Source organism: Lissotriton helveticus, chromosome 2_1 (assembly GCF_964261635.1).
Source record: "Lissotriton helveticus chromosome 2_1, aLisHel1.1, whole genome shotgun sequence".
NCBI lineage: Eukaryota > Metazoa > Chordata > Amphibia > Caudata > Salamandridae > Lissotriton > Lissotriton helveticus.
The window spans coordinates 427,355,836-427,369,270 of NC_136059.1; positions in this window are offsets into that span (position 1 = coordinate 427,355,836).

Below are 13,435 nucleotides of genomic sequence, written 5' to 3' on the forward strand. Positions count from 1 at the left end.
TGCTCTTATAGTGGAGCATAGTATTGCGGTCAGTAGGTTTTGCTTAGAGTTCTACTGATAGTGTGCCTGCATCATGTTTAATCATATTATCAAGGACATCACAGCTCTCCTTAGCAATATTAGAGGTGAATTTTAAATTAATATCGCCGAGGTTAAGCCAGTTTATGAATCCATTGAGATGTTCAGTTGTCCCTGTCCAGATAAAAAAGACATCATCGATGTACCGGGACCAACATGAGATGTTCTCATAAAATGGAGCCGCTGTATTGAAAACATGTTTATTTTCAAAAGCCGCTACATACAGACAAGCCAGACTCGGAGCACACGTGGCTCCCATGCTGGTACCCCTGACCTGCATGTAGGAGTCATTCCTGAATAGAAAGATATTGTTCTTTAAGATAATTTCCACGCATTCCACTATGAATGCGTTATGAGTAGACAAATCACCTTCGTTGTCACTCAGGAGGCCCTCTAACATTCTGATGGTATCATCCTGAAGGATGTTTGTCTAGAGGGCCTCTATATCCAAAGTTACCAGCCACTGACTGTTTACGTTGTAAGGCAGGTTCTCGATTTTATTAATCATGTCAGTAGTATCTTTAATGTTTGGCAAATTAACAGTGGTTGGAGAAATGTATCCATGTGCTTGCTGAGTGGCTCTGTCGGCGAGTCAATACTGAAGACGATTGGTCTCATTGGAGTGTTTACCAAATCCTTATGTACTTTTGGTAAACCATATATATTTCTGGTATTCTTGGATTAGAGTTTTCTAAAAAATTGTATTCGTCAGGACATAAGATATCATCATCTCTGGCAAAATCAAGTAATCTCCCTATCTTTTCAATCAATTTATTCCATTCTGCCCTACTTGATTTTTGGCAGTGGGAAGTATTATTGAGTAGTGAAAGGATCTTATTGTTATAATCCTCAGTATCCATTACAATGATACTTCCCCCCTCATCCCCTGGTTTGATGGTTAAATCCTTGCGACTCTCTAAATTTTTCATCGCAATTCTTTCTGCTGGGCTTACATTATTCTGCCAATAAAGTTTTTGGGACTAAAGGTCCTCTATATTTTTTTAAACAATTTTCTCAAATAGCTCAATATTCTTATTGACCAAATTGAGGGATGGTGTCCACTCGAACTAGGGTTTCAAGCCTGATTTGTTTAATGGCTGAATATTTTGACTCTCTCTATTCCTAAAGAAATCTTGCAATCGGATTTTTCTAAAAAAACATTGTAGATCTCTTTCAAGACTAAACTTGTCAATCTGGGTACACATAGCATATCCTAGCCCTTTCTCTAATACAATTGTCTCATCTCTAGTCAAAACTATGCTAGAAAGATTAATAATGGCTGCTGTATTGCCTAATCCCACATCTCCTGACTCCTGGTTGTCATGTAGGGGTGTTTTTGTGGTGGATTCTGGGAGTAAAAACTCACTCTCCCCCGTCCTCTCCCTCGGTTCTGGCCAGGATTCGACTGGCAGTGGTCTAAAAAAGAGAAAGATTCTCTACTTGTCCCTGGGGTTGGTACACTACCCTTGCTATTTTCTGGTGTATTTTCATTCTCAGACTCAGTACTTGTATAAAAATGTTACTCATTGTTTTTGTTTTTGGCAGTTTGTTCTGGGTTGTTGCCAGTTATTACCATTGTATGGGTCTATCGTAAAAATCTTTTTGGGTATAAGGGTATACATGTTGCAGATTGTGTTTCGTTACATCCTTTCTAAATGTATTTGATTTTTTCTTTAGAAGGTACTCTTTGTATCCCATTATATCATTTTGAATGTCTTCCAAATTTTTGGGGGCGTCTTCCAGGGCTGTACTTTCTCTAAGTTTAGCTTCCATTTTTTAAATTTGTTTTCTCTCTATAAGAAGGATTTCATGGGCTGTTTCTATAAAAAGCTACATCCAGTCCTGACTACATTGGATTGCAATGAATGTCCAATTCTTAATAAATTTTGGAATCCTGATAAAAATGCCGTGTACATTTTAAACTTGTAAGCACCTCGGAATAAAAATGTTCTTGTCCTGATGAAGGTGAAAGTATTCATCCATAACCAAAACGCTGCGTCAACTGTTTTTAATAAATTCTCTCTGTATGGTTGAAATAGATGCATAATTAGATTGTAACCCATAGGGAGGTATACGAATGAGGACATGAATATATACTCTGGTTTTATTGAATAAAGTGAATTTTTAACATTCTTACAACTGTATTAAGAACATTTCTATTGTACTGTACTGTGATACTTTATATAGTGGTAAAAGCGTATTGTGTAATGAAAGATAAGGTTGAGAAAGTAGATATTATCCCACGTCCAAATACAAGTGTAACTGTCGTGTTTAATAAGGAGGTTTCCTACCCCCTCCCTTTAGCATCTATAGGGGTACCTTCCTCCTTTTTATCCTTCCATAATTAATATAATTAATTACCAATTTGAGAAATATTATAAATTAAAAAACAAATTAAAACTCATAAAAATTAATTAACTCCCCACACTTTACCCCTATAATCCCCACAACCCACAGAAAAAATGTGCCTGCAAAAATGAATTACACCATTAAAACTTATTTACAATTGAAAAACTAAAAGTATTTAATAACTAATTATAATGTAGTAAAATGAATGTACTTCCCACCCTTTACCCCTTAAAAGGAAAACCCACACACAAAAAACATAAACAATTACCCTAATTAAATATCTATTAATTAATTAATATTAATGATCAACTAATTATTAATTAATTAAACATAAATTACTTCTCACTCTTTACCCCTTTAAACCACAAAACCCACACCTAAAATTAGTTACACAATTTCCATATTTAATTTTGAATTAATTACTTAATATGAATTAACAACTAATTATTAACTAAATAAACATAAATTACTTCACACTCTTTACCCATATAGACTGCACAACCCTCACCTAAAATTAATCACATAATTTCTATAATTAATTTACTATCAATTCAATGATATAAATTAACCACTAATTAATAATGAATTAAATATAAAGTACTTCCCATCCTTTATCCCTATGAATCTCACAACCCGCACCTAAAATTAATTACACAATTTCTATAATTAATTTCCAATCATTTAATTAATATAAATTAACAACAAATTATTAATTAATCAACAATAATTTACTTCCCACCCTTTATCCCTATAAACTCCACAAACCGCACCAATGTATTTTACATCATTTCCATAATTAATAACCAATTCATTAATTAATAATAATTAACAACCAAGTAATATTGAATTACAAATAAATTCCTTCTCACAATGAACACTATAAAGTCTCAAATACCTATCTATAAATAAAAAATTATAATTAATTTATTATGATCAAAATCCTAACCCACCCTATTCTCCTATAAAGCAACAAACCACTACCAAACTAAAAAACACAAAATTAAATTAAAATAAAATTGATAACTGCAAAAAATGTAACACATATATTAAAAAAACATTAACAATACTTATACACTTGTACAAAAAAAATACATCACATACATTTAAAATATAAACTAAAATACATAATACTAATAAAAAAATCGATATTTTTACCAACTATATATATATATATATATATATATATATATATATTACCTACTGGCGGTCGCCAGTAGGTATATATAGTTAGGATTTTTTCCCTATGGGTTTTTTGAAAATTCTATGTCTAATAACTTTGGCGTTTGTGGACGGAATTGGCTGAAATTTTCAGGAAAATGGCACATTTTGTTTCTGAGCAGCCCCTGAAAATTTGGGGGGGTTTCGTCAAGGGGGGGCCGAGAAAAAAGGGGGGTCCCAAAACGTGTTTTTAACATTGATTTTTCCATAGGGCGGTTAGCCTCACTTTTAGCCCGAACGGCTGAATAGATTTGCACGAAACTTGGCAAAATTGTAGGGACTGGTAGCCCGATGTGCCTTTTGTAGGTCTCAATATATGTGCTCCAGTGGATTTTGAGAAATTAACGTTTAAAAAAAGATATATATCTGTAGCAGCGGACCGGGAAGCGCTCCAGGACGCGTACTTTTCGCGCAACGGAGCTTTGTGAAGCGAAGCTGATTGGTTCTCTGGCGTCTGTCAACATTCCAAAAAGTCCGTAGCTGCCGCCATCTTGTCTCTCGGTAGGATCGAGAGGCAAGAGGAGGCCAAAACAAAGGGGCAAATAACCATAAGGGGGCATAGTAGATCCTCCCTGACCCCCTAGGTTTAATGTGGAGGCTTTAAAACGGCCCCGCGGGGCAAAAAAAAATAATTTTTTTTTTGTTTTTTTGCGTGGGTAGCGCCCGGTCCGGGAACCGGGAAGCTTTCTGGGCAGCGTACTGCAATGAAAAATGAATGATAGACTTTTATTTTTTAAGGATTGTTTATTGTGTTTAATAATTTATTAAACTTTCTAACGCGGCGCGTCATATGACGCATTACGCGACAACGCAGGTCCAGAATATAGTGAAAATGTCTCCACCAACCAGCGGACGGCACACAACCCCTTTCAGCAGGCTAAATAGTTCTGTTAAATGACAACAGAAGGGACAGGCAACAAGAACCATCAGTCAAAGAGGGGAGGGCAAGTTCTTCTCTACCGGGTCACGTTGGAGCGCTACCGGAACTGATCGAATTGGTAGTCTACAGTGTTTCTGGATGTTTCAGACTGAAGCTGGCGTTAGCATGAGAGCACCACCATTTCGTAGCTCCGTCGTGGCCATTCCACGAGCAATCATGCTAGGCGCTCCCCACCAGAAGCCTGCGGGAGTCGGGGGCCCCCCAAGACTTTTGTAGAATCTTCAAGGATGAGGGGACGCTTTCGAGAATGGAGCCCAAGCTCTAGCAGACAAGCGTCCGAGTTCCAAGGTGTCGCAGGCCCATTTTAGTGGACCACGCCCAAATCTGAAGAGATGGCCGCCATTTTGAGAGTCCTGTGGCAGCCGCCTATCGCTGCGCCGCAAGAGCGGGAGCAACTCAAGTACATGGTGAGCGAGACGCTGTAGTCGAAAGAGCGGGCGGTAAACAGCTGAATAGCGGAAGAGGCACAGTGTAGCAAAAGCGGGCTGAATGGCAAATGAAACGGAAAAGGGGTGCCCCACTACAGCGTGTCTTTAGGTGAAACGGATTGTGGGACAAGGTGAAGAATGGAAGAGTCACCAAAAGGAAAAAAGTTCCGCTTGACCCCGGGAGCCGGCCACCTATGTCGGGGGCGATCTCAGGCCACACCAGGGCAACACGACTTGGGGAGGGGGCCGGAGCCAAGCGCCCCCTCCGAGTCCGCGACATGACACCGTCCCTCGGGGGCCTCCGTCAAGCGGTTCAGGGTGGCACCGCATCACAACAGCCCCCACTTACTTTAAGAATAGTGAAGATGAAGCAATTGCAAATAGGCTTCAGACAATGTTACAAGCACTCCTCAAAACTTTGAACTTTCAGAGTGCATGAGTTGGGACAGCGAGGGGTGATTTGGTTTCTCGGATTTGGTTTCTCGGACTGTTTTTCTGGTCTCTCACCACTGGCATAGTTTAACGTTTTCTTGTTTCTAGGACATTAATAGGTTTTATCATTACGTTATGTTATCGTTTCTTTGTTTGTTGTTTAATAAAAGTTCATGTTCATCAGTGGCCTACTGATTTTCGTTTTCCTATTTTTTTCTTTCCAGGTTGTTTCATGGTAAAGTTTCTGTTAACAGGATACAGTGATCACTTCGTTATTATTGCATATGTCCTTTTCACTAGGGGTGCTCTCTGGTCGGGCCAGATGACGTATCTCTAGTAAATGGTCCGGGTGAAAAAGGTGCATCAATCAGTGGGGAGTAGATAGGCATGACAGATTACAACGGGGGAGAAAGGTCCGCATTACGTACCCTTTCACTACTTGCAAAGATTTTCCTACGTTTATATGCAAACAGGGAATACCTCCAAAAATAACTAATTCCCAAACAGTCAATGTTCGGACAATCAATCAATCAATGAGGAATGAAATAGGTACGACGTGTTAAAGGCTTGCGTTACCTACCCTTCACTATCTGCAAAGGGAGAGAGAATATTCCTATTCTTCCTCGTTTGCAGGTAGAGAAGATCCTTAAGAGAATTAACTTCGAACAATTCAATGCTCGATTGAAACAATCAACAAGGGGTACTGTGAACACAAATGAACGCCGCTTATGTACATACGCATTGCTATTTTCAACAGGTTGTTCCTAATGTTTCTATTTTAGCGAGGTCAAAAAGAGATCCCATTAGTGGCCTACTGATTTTGCTCGATTCCTTTTGTTTTTTTACACGATTTTTCGCTATCTGCAAAGACTAAACAGAGTATTGCGACTCTGTGCTTGTTTGTAAATAGAGAATGAACCAAAGAGAACAATCAATCAAATGGAGAGAGAAGCAGGCACGACGTATTACAAAGGGGGCAAAGGGCTGCGTTAACTACCCTTCACTATCTGCAAAGAGAGAGTACTCCTAATAGAAATGAGGGGTGGGGGGCAGTATTCAAAGCAGATCAGTGTGCATAAACACGAAAATGTTTTTACTTACCACGTACTTGACATTCGACAGCTTATGATATTTGCTATTAAAAAACCATTGAAATTCACTGAAAAAACCATAGGTTATAGACTATATATAGTTAGGAATTAGCATTTACAAAACCTTGAAAATTCACTGAAAAAACCATAGGTTATACACCATATATAGTTAGGAATTAGCATTTAAAAAACCTTATTTTACTCACACAAAACCATTGAAATTCCATATATAGTTAGTTGCACTAACTATATATCGCGCACCCGCAATCCACTGCTGATCATGTCACATATTACATCATTCATGACATGGTCAGTGACATCACTGATGACATCACTGATGACATCTCAAATGACATCACTGATGACATCACTGATGACATCTCATTTGACATCATTCTTGTGCTAATACGATAAACCTCTTCAGACTCTAATATAACCTTAGATACACTCAGTGTAAACAGACACTCACACACTGCCACTCATCCATGGAGTTACTCACACACCCAGTCAGTCATGCAAAGAAACAATCTCACCTCCATTTCTTCAACTATACAGTTAAACACACCTTACTTATTGAAACATATACTAACACATATTTACTCTCTTATACAATCCCTGATACAAGTTGACAATGATCGATACAACCACTCACTCATTCAGTGGCTCTCATGCACAGTTATTTATATATGCCAACTCTCACATGTACTGTGTTTTACATATGTACTTACTATGACATGTAGCATTGAGATATCCATTCACTCATCAATACACTCATGCACACAGTCAACTGCCCATGTAGCTGTTTCCACATGCACTCTTGAACTCATACACCTAGTGAATAAACTGCTCACACATCTATGCATAGAGTCACACACCTTCCAGCCACCCCCACACAAACTCAATCTCCCATAGAAATACTTGGGCAACCAATTAATAACACATATAGCCTCTCGTATAGCTAATGATCAACACATGCAGCAGTTTACAGAACAACAGACATAATGATGCACAAATTAAGACAGTTTAGTCACTAACCCATGCATTCAGTGAGACACATTTAATCACTCACTCATACAGTCAGTCATGCACCTACTAAATCCTTCATCCAGACACTTATACATCCACTCAAGACATATTTTAACTTTACAGAAAAATACAGTCACTGGATGTTGTCATCAGTGATGTCATTTGAGATGTCATCAGTGATGTCATCAGTGATGTCACTGACCATGTCATGAATGATGTAATATGTGACATGATCAGCAGTGGATTGCGGGTGCGCGATATATAGTTAGTGCAACTAACTATATATGGAATTTCAATGGTTTTGTGTGAGTAAAATAAGGTTTTTTAAATGCTAATTCCTAACTATATATGGTGTATAACCTATGGTTTTTTCAGTGAATTTTCAAGGTTTTGTAAATGCTAATTCCTAACTATATATAGTCTATAACCTATGGTTTTTTCAGTGAATATATATATATATATATATATATATATTTTGATGGTTGATGAAGAACATCTTTATTATAATTGCTACACAAGTAAGCAAAACTGAACAAGTCCAGAACTTCCGAACCTCAAACAATCATAGTATCCTGTCAAGGTAACCGCAGCTTGCACTGAAAGTCTTTCCAGGACACGGGCGAACGCTTCAGAGACAAAGGTTGATATGTTTTTCAACACAATATTTCTTACCTTAAATTCGATATTCTTGACCACGATATTTTTGCTGTCGATATTTCTGTATCAAAATATTTCCAACTCGATATTTGTGTAAGTCGACATTTCCAACTCGATATTCTGCCTGAATACCTTTGGTGACACCCACCTATCACATTATACCCCTAGTGTGTCCAGAACCCTATAATCCCATTATCACCTTTCTACACTAGATGCACCATCACAATATAAGGGGGTGTCATCATTAATAAGGCAGACCTACTAGCTTTGTCAGAGTGTCACCAAATTAGGAAAATAAGCCACATATACTTCATTAGTCTAACACCATTGAAGTCAGTGGGGACAGTATCAATGTGCATCATCTTCCATAGCCCATCATTGAAGTCAATAAAGTTAGTAACAGCAGTGAAACCTTGTAGTATCAGTGTCAACATTTTCAATAAATAATTTTTGCTAAAACACATGTTTCAGAGCCTTTCTTTTAACTGCACTGGACTACTACTGCAGTGATAAGACCCACCAACAAGAGTTCCTGCACGCCAGAGAATCTGTATAAAAGTAGTGTATGAAAATAAAACAAACTTCTCCCGGGGTCATAAAATTAACCCCGGGAGACATCAGGTATGTCTTTCTTTTTAAAACAAAAACATTAGTTGTGGATGCTGCACCCCCACAGCCCTCCATGTTTGAGACATGTTGGTGGTGCCCCTGCCCTTTCTGTGGCCACTATGAAGAAGTTTTGAAAATTATGATCATTTGTGGGGTACTTTGTGGTGCTACATTCGCCCTGTAATATATAGGATATGTAGAGAAAATTTCTTCCCTTGGTGAATTATTCCTAAAAACAGGAGGGGAGACCCCAAGATTGGATATCTGAACCCACCCAATCAAGAATTCAATGCAGTGAATTCTTGATTGGGTGGGTTCAGATATCCAATCTTGGGGTCTCCCCTCCTGTTTTTAGGAATAATTCACCAAGGGAAGAAATGTTCTCTACTATTGTAGTACCCCATTCCCCTGGTTGTAAGGGGGTCTCTCTCAAATTTGAAACATATATAGGATATGAACAGCTTCTCCACTTTATTTGTTTTATCTTTGTTTCATGTGGCATCACACTGCATAATATTTGACCTTTTTATTTCTTTTGGAGGGCCAGATGTCTGTGTCCCATCAGGCACCTGGATTGTGGTTTTTTGGGGGGCTGTGTGGGGAGTATTAAGGCACCCGTATCTTCAGCTGCCTCACCATGCATGCTGCTCTCTGTGTGCAGCATGCAGGAGTAGGCCACAATGATGTGTGTCCTTGGATAAACAGAAGTCATCATGCCATCTATATTTGGTTCTTGCCCGTTAGTGAGAGTACTTTGATGTTCTCCTTTCCCTGGGGTGCTGGCAGAGAAGTAAGGGATGGTTGGCCCGACCCACATGGACATGTGGGGCAGACAATGCACCCAGCTGAGGCTGCTTTTTGCAGTCAGTGGAGGGCGCCCCAGAGCCAGGTGTTTATGTGCTGAACTGGTGGGAGATTAAGGCCTCCAGGGGCAAAAACTATGCTCAGGGAGGGGCCCATGCATTCTACCTTCTCATTAACAATCAATTACAGTCATAGCGCTGTCCATTGGGGGCTTGGCCCTCTCAAGGGGAAATGTAAGGGATGATGGAGAAGTGCCACATGCTTTGTTCTCTGCTTGGTCCTGTTAGAAATTGGCTTCTCTAGTTGGCAGGTGTGTACCCTGTCCAAGTAGGGACCCTTCATCCAAGTCAGGGTAAGGGGGCTTTCACTTCTAAAATAAACCCTGCTCACTCCCTTGGTAGCTTGGTAGGGGTAGACAGGCTTATCTAAGAGGCAATGTGTAAACATTTGTTGCAAAACACACACACAGTAACATAGTGAAAACACTACGAATGTACGCCATACTAGTTTAGAAAATAAGGCATCTTGATCTAAGCAAATCAAGACCAAAATGACAAACATCCAACATACATAAACCAAAATATCACATTTAGAATAATGACTGTAAAAATATACTCATAGAAAATTAAGCTCCAGCTGGGGCTAATACGATGTCGTGACAAGCACAAATCCAAATTATGGAACTGACCGCAAAGTACGCAGGCCAGCAGTGGAGTCACACAGACCCCCAAGTAACAGGACCTTTGAAAATGAAGTCAATGGACGGTGCACGGGGTTGTGCAGATGAGGTGTCGGTGGCAGAGGCAAGGCTGGCTCCTTACGGCCACAGGGGAGGCGAGGCATCAAGTCTGCTAGGAGGTGAGGCATTGAGTCCAGAATCTCAGGGAAGGTGAGGCGGCATTGGCGGTGAGGTGTAGGTTTCGTTCAGCAGTGCGGTGTTGATGATTTTGGAATGGCAGTTATCGGCTCTGCGATGATGAGATGAAGACGCTGGCATCGACAGACATCGGTGTGAGCATTGGCATCAGCAAGACCAATCATTTGCCAGGGTCGACGAGTGTCGGTAGGCGTTGGAGCCGCAGTACATCGTGCACTACACGAGCAGTGCCCACAGCCTTGGTTCAGGTCGTGGGTCAATGACTGTGTCAGTGTTGCTTTTCTTGGGTTGCAGCACCAGCCACGTGATTCCAAGGGCCCTGGAACTGGAATCAGCACCCTTTGACAATCAGGATCAGGATGAGAAGAGGAATCCAGGTGCTGTTTAGCAAGTTGCAGGTAAAGTCTTTGCATCACTGATATTTCAGAACAGGATGCAAGTTCTAATTCAAGCCCTTGCAGAATCTTCTTAAGCAGGTTACCAAAGCCGGGAAAAAGTCCAGTCCTTTCCACTGCCCACAGAGTGAAGCAGCAACTGAATGCCAACCAAGCAAAGCAACGCAGAGCAAAGGGTCAGTACTCCTCCTGACAGCTCTTCATCCCTTCTTCTTGGCAGGGTCATTTTAGTGCAGAAGTAATCTAAAGTTCTGGGGTTTAAGGTCTACTACTTATACCCCTTTCTCTCTTTGTAGTCTTTGTTTCAAGAGTTTCTGAGCTCAGTAAAAAACAGCTCTGTCCTCCTTGGTCCAGCTTCACTGCAGGAGGTGGATACAGCATTGTGCAAAGCAGTTAGACCCTGTTCAGGTGCTCGTGAAAACTCGTCCCACCATTCTAAATGAGAAAGGTCTATTCAGTCTGGTTCTGAGTCACCCAGGAAAGGCAGGAAACACTGCACCCCATTGTGACTGTCTAGAGTGAATGCACATCCCCAGCTCCAGTCACTCCAAAACCATATGGTGAATATGCAAACTGGCAGAGGCACACAGGTTGGTTAAATAAGAAAATATTCACTTTCTAAAAGTGACAATGAAGATGTGGTGTTGCACTCTGAGTTTAAGTAGTGCTCCATTGTAATCTCTAGTAAACTCGTCTTGTGAGCTTTGGGTGAACACTGTGAGGGACATCACCCTTATCCTCTGTTAAAAATTAAGAAAGAGTCTAGAACTAAGGGGCTCATTACGATGGCAGGCGGACTCGGTCTGCCATCACCATAGCAGTGATTGGGTCTGGCCGCCATGCGTGCGGCGGTTCCACATATACAATTATGATAGGACAGCCACCTCTGCAGTCGGATTCTGCACCTTTAACATTGCGGCGGTGGCTGCTGACAGCAGCACCGCCGCAATGATAATAAGAGCATGTTGTGCATTTCACTTCACTACATGGCAGGCACTACACTGTGCCTGAAACTTGGTGCAGTGAAATGTAGGGGGGTACAATGGGTACCCCCGGTGCACCCACACCTCCCCCAACACAAGGGGGTCCTGCAACGTGCCCCTGCAGACATTCTCTGCCAGCCTTTCAATAGCGGTTCAACCGCCACAGAAAGGCTGGCTCCGTTGCCATTGAAAACATGCTTACGGCTCCGCCAGGCAATCGTGACAATTGCTATCGACGGACAAGCAGCTGACAGAGTTTCCGTCCGCTGCGATACCCACCGCCATCATAATGTGGTGGGGTAAATTTCATGACAATGGCAGAATGATCGCCTCTGCCATGCCGGTGGTGGCTATTTTTCCGCCATTGTAATGAGCCGCTAGATTCTGGGCTCAGTGTGCACTACTAATGTCCCAAGCTGGGAATAAATAATGTTGTTTTGAAACCTCCAGACATATACTCAACTATTAAAACAATGCATAAAAAATGTGTCAATCAGAGGTCCTATAACTCTATTATACAGCAAATTAAATCAGTGCAATGTAATGCACGCAGACACTGGGTAACTCAAGACGCTTTTATTAGAATTTTTGATTCTTCATTAATTTTCAATTGAATGCTATTCTTGTCATTCTTCAAAAACTAGCTTCAGGGTAAGTCCCAATGCATTCTGGGCTATTAAAGTAGCACTTCATCAGGGGTAGCTACAGACAAACATAAATATAAGGGAATTACTCAATGGATCAACGTATTGTCAAAATTGTAGAAAACGCACAGCCTCATCCTTTGAGGGACATTCCTCAATAAGAGTGACCATCAACCATCATAAGGGCTGGGGAAACAAACAGGTGTTGCTAGTCATTAAATCGTGATGCCGTTGTGTGATATAGTGTGAGTGACCGCAACTCTAACAAAAAATATCAGTGAGGATGACACATAAAGGCCACTTCTGATCTCACTAGGAAAGCCCTCTGTACAACTCTGATCCGGAGGGCTTTCCTAGCAAATCGAGATGTGCGAGTCCAACCGAATGAGAATGATGCAGCCATATGCTGACGGGCTAAGTTCGCTTGGACTCCCATTTAACCCAATGGGGCCCTTTGTACTGACACGTAGAAAGGCTCCCATAGCAAAAAAGGGATGGGTGGGGAAAAGCGTACACACTGTGGCAGACAATTCATGTTGCCTACTTTACTGTGCATGCTTGGCACAGGGGCACCCAAACGCACCCATTTGCAACCAATTCAGAGGGCTCCAGGCTCAGGGTGAAGAGGGCATTGCTATGACCCCCAAAGTCAGTTTTCGACAGCTGTTTCATCTCGCTGAGACAAAGTTGATACAGCTGTCCGAATCGTATTCGCTTGTTCGGAATCCAGCTCTATTGCAAGGCACGATTCAGCTCCGAATGAGTCAGATGCACAGGATCTGGTCTGAAAATGATTCAGTTGATGCAGTCGAGATCTTTGCACGGTACTTGGTCGTTCAGTGCCGTGAACGACTTGGTCGGAAACATAGGCTCCGAATTTAATTTGCTTACTCTAGGACTCGTC